Source organism: Lactuca serriola, chromosome 3 (genome assembly GCF_051521515.1).
Source record: "Lactuca serriola cultivar US96UC23 chromosome 3, Lser_US96UC23_V15, whole genome shotgun sequence".
Lineage (NCBI taxonomy): Eukaryota > Viridiplantae > Streptophyta > Magnoliopsida > Asterales > Asteraceae > Lactuca > Lactuca serriola.
Window position 1 is genome coordinate 22,355,184 of NC_136410.1, and position 4,783 is coordinate 22,359,966.

General features: G+C 39.2%; 1 pseudogene; it reads right to left on the reverse strand.

Moving 5' to 3' along the window:
* Positions 1–4,327: 4,327 nt before the first annotated feature.
* Positions 4,328–4,783, reverse strand: LOC145095079 (putative mitochondrial protein AtMg00820 pseudogene; annotated as a pseudogene).

Below are 4,783 nucleotides of genomic sequence, written 5' to 3' on the forward strand. Positions count from 1 at the left end.
TATTTCTTCTTAGGCCCTGCAAATCAGAACAAATATGAAAACCACATCCTGTATCAAGTACCCAAGAAATAGCATGTGATGAATCATTAGATTGAATAGTATAAATACCTGCGAAGGACGGCTTGATCTTCCCATCCTTGATGTCTTGCAGATATTTCGGGCAGCTTCGTTTCCAATGCCCTATGTCGTGGCAGTGATAACACTTTGCGTCCTTTGGGTTGGAGGTGGGTCCAGCAGAACCAGCCTTGGTTCCATAAGAAGAGGTTCCATCACGGGACTTTCCCTTTTGGTGGCTCTTTGAGGGAGCCTTCCTCTTCTTACCCTTTCCTTGCCAAATAGCCAAGACTGGGGCAGCAGTAGGAGTAGGACTTTATGCAACAGACTTGTCCTTGAGGTTACTCTCAGCAGTCCTCAACAGACCTTGCAGCTTGCTTAACGTGACCTCCTCTTTGTTCATGTGGTAGGTCATGCGAAACTAGTTGAGTAGGGTGGCAGTGAACGAAGAATAATGTCAATCGCCAACCCTTCATTAAAGTTAACATTTAACTTCAGTAGGCGGTCAACATACCTCTGCATGTTCTGCAGATGAGCAGTGACAGACTCTCCGTCTCTCATCTTGGTCGTGATCATCAGAGTGATGATCTCGTACCTCTCCTCCCTCGCACTTTGGTGATACCTTTCAACCAAGTCCTGATGCATTTCGTAGGAATAGAAGTCCTCGTAGGACTTTTGGAGTTCATCAGTCATTGCCGCAAGCATGATGCAATGGACTTTCGTGGCATCACTTCATGGGCCTCCAAGGCAGCAATCTCTTCGGGAGTGGCAGTGTTCATGTCCACCTCTTTCAGCTCCTTGTCGAGGACATACTCCCCTTCCTCGTAGCGGGTGACCATTCTTATGTTACGGATCCAATCATTAAAATTGTTTCCGTCGAAAACCACCCTCCCACACAAATTCATGAGTGAGAATGAGCCAGAGGCATTTGAGCTGGAAGCGTTGTTGTTCAAGTTCGACATCTGAAAAGGAAATGAGACAAAGTTTGATTAGATAAGAATCCCTAATTAAACACCCAAATGAAAAATTAGGGCTAGGATCCAACAACATTATTTGCAATTTAGAATAGGGATGTCGTAATCTAAACAACAAATAATTTGAAGGTAAGTGAATGACGATTCATTAATTTCCACCATGAAAAACAAATTAAATTAAGCTTTAAATGTATTGAAAACTCCTACATCTTTTGGGATTCATTGAACTTTTCAATGGCATGTTTAAATCTCGATATGCCCTCAAGTTTGTGACCGGGATGCCGAGGATCACAACAGGGTGTGAATAACCATGCAAATGTACATGGATCCCCCAATGTTACAGTCACCTAATCAATGTGTCGGTTAACCACACACGCTCCATCGATATGTGACAAACATCAAGTCACCCTTTGCTACCTTTTCTTAGAGCCAAATTAGTGTGTCGGTTAACCACACACGCTCCATTAACGTCTTAGCAAGGGTACAAAGTGTAATTTCATGGAATTGCATCAAATTCACTTTTGCCTAAAGTAACTAAGATTGGGAATTTTGTAAAAACATTTACTTACTTTATAAATTCATTATACTTTTAATGAGGAAAGGATTGCCCTATCCTATCCGTTCGGCTAACGACCCTCCACCAATCACGGAAGCAGTGGGTGATAGTGGACACCCATTAAACAACCATTTTACAGGCCATAACCTTATACCACCCCCCCTTATACATCGGCTTCGTGAATGAGGCCTACTAATGGTAAGACTAGCATTTAAGTTATACATATATAATAATTATTCTTATAATATTATAATAGTATAGTGTGAATTATAAACTTGTAAAATTCTAGGGTTTGAAATTTAATAATTTCAAAATTAAACTTTTAATTCAAAAATTAAATTTAAAAACTTGAGGGCAAGTTTTGAAACATTTCAAAACTAACTAGATCAAAATTCAAATAAATAATTAAACAATTAATTATGGTGATTATCTAATTTTGGCCTAATCCAATTATATGCAAGATAATGATCAAATAAATTCAAAAAATTAACATTTATCATATAAGGAAATAATTATTAAATTAATTTGAAATTATCTTTTATTTTGGCAAGGATAATCACCCAATATTAATAAAATTCGTATTTTATCAATTAAAAATGATTTGGTAATTAACTCACAGCAAAATAAGCATAAAATCCCGAAAATCCCTCTGTCTGACAGCCCGACTCACCGAGTCCCCTTATGGACTCGTCGAGTTCATCCTACTTGTCGAGCCCACTTTGGGACTCGTCGAGTCTGTCAGGCAGAATACCAAGAAAACAATTTTTCAATCATGAATGAAACACAAAGCATCAAATACAACAGAAGCCAATCAAGTCTCTGATACCACTGATGGGTTTTATACAAAAGAACAATCCTATGTGCTCATACAAAACCCTAAAGCTTGGATTTAGGTTTCTCTATTGTACATGCAATTCATCCAAGACTTGAATACCCTAATCTAGCATACATTGAAAATGAAATCTATAATAAACTAGTTTAGATGATACCTTTCAATGATTGCAAGAATCCTTTGATCTTCAAGAAGCTTAGTGTCACAAGTGTAACACCTCTAATGGCTCATAAGCACCACAAGCAATAGGATGATAAGAAAGAGGGTGAGAGGCTAGAAATCGGCTCCAAGCTTCCAAGGGATCAAGTGGCCGATTTTGCTAGCCCTAGGGGTCCTTATATACTTGTGTTGCTAGGGTTTCAATCAAAACCCTAATTGGATGACTTAGGGCCTAAGCAGCTTGGGAATCTTCTGGAATAAGGCCTCTATGGCCGAAATTAGAGTGGGCTTCCACTCCTAATTTCGTCCAACCCATATCCAGGAAGATCCACAGCCCAAAAACCACCTATCACACAATTGACAGTTCCAGTCTCCTTTATTTAATTAATCTCTTTTATCCACATAATTAATTATTATCTAATATTAATTAAACTATATGATTTCTCTTTTAATATATTATTCATATAATATATTAATAAACCATAATAACCTCTCTTTCTCCATAAATCATTCTGTCAAGTTGCTTTGGTGAAGGCAACCCAAAAGGACCATGCACAACTAGGTCAAGTACATACCAAATATAGTTACGAGCTTAGACACTAATCCAACAATTACCCCTTGCAAGCTGAAATACAGGTCGAATTTGCAGCTTGTTTTGTAATATTTCCAATCTATCCTTATGCAAAGGTTTTGTGAAGACATTCGCCAATTCATCAACTGAAGAAATTGGACTGATGGATAGCATTGGATTCCACTTGTTCTCGTATGAAGTAAAAGCTCAAGGCTATGTGTTTTGAGCGCGTGCGGATTACTAGATTCTTTTTCATGAATATGGCCCCGACATTATCACACAGTAGAAGTGGAGGACGTAAGAGAGGAGCATGCAGGTCAGTAAATATTTGATTAATCCAAATAAGTTCAGTTGTCGTGTAGGCAAGGGAGCGATATTCCGCCTCTGTGCTGGATTGAGCAACCACCCTCTATTTTCGTGAGGTCCAACTAATCAGATTGGAACCATAAAAAATAGCATGGCCATATTAAGAGCGGTTGTCGTCTTTGTCTAAAATCCACCCAGCATTTGAAAAAGCAAGTAGAGAAGTGGGACGAGAAGGTGTAAAATGCAAGCATTGATGAGCGATTCCTTTGAGATATCGCAAGATTTGTTTCACTACTTGCCAATGGAGGGTGGTAGGAGAGTGCATGTATTGACACACACGATTGACAGCATAGGCAATGTATGGCCTCGTAATAATAGCGTATTTCAAGGAGTCGACCACTTGTTTGTATTGTTTTGGGTCATGAAATGGTTCACTGGCTAAAACAAGACGAGATTGACTGTCAGCTGGAGTTGAGATTGGGTTGGAGTCTTTCATTTTTGTGTGGTGAAGGATGTCTTTAATGTAACCTTCTTGAGACATCATAAGACATGTGGAGGTTTGTTGAATTTGCTCTCAAGAAAATATCTTTGAGAGCAAAGATTTTGTTGAGGTGATTAATGAAGTTCTGAATAAGACCCGTCGTTATTGCCTGTGATGATGAGGTCATCAACATATACCAGAATGTGGATAGTTGTTATGTAGGAGTGATGAACAAATAAGGAATTATCAGACTAGCATGCCCGGAACCCTTAGGTGATTAGGAATGTTTTGAGTTTGTTGAACCAGGCCTATGGGGCTTGTTTGAGTTCGTAAAGGGCTTTATGTAGACGACACACATGATTTGGTTTAGTTGGGTCTTCAAACCTCGTGGTTGTCATATGTAGACAACTTCTTTTAGATCACCATTGAGAAAGGAATTGTTGATGTCGAGCTGTCGAATGCACCATCCTTTGGAAAGTGCTAGAGAGAGAACCAAGAGAATTGTTGTCGGTTTGATGACTGGGTTGAAGGTCTCGAAGTAATCAACCCCCTCCTCTTGACTATAATCTTGAGCCACAAGGCGAGCCTTGTGACGTGTGATTGTACCATCCGGGTTCCGTTTTATCCTGTAAATCCACTTACATTTGACAATGTTAACGTTAGTAGTACAAGGAACAAGAGACCACATTTTATTTCTCATAAGAGCATCAAACTCAGTTTGCATGTCATGTTTCCAAGATGGAGATTTAATTGCCTTGGAAAAAGAAGTGGGTTCAACTGGTGGAGATGGTGTAAGAGAGGCAGAAAAGATTTTGGGTTTTAAGGAATTAGTGCGAGCTCGAGTGGTCAT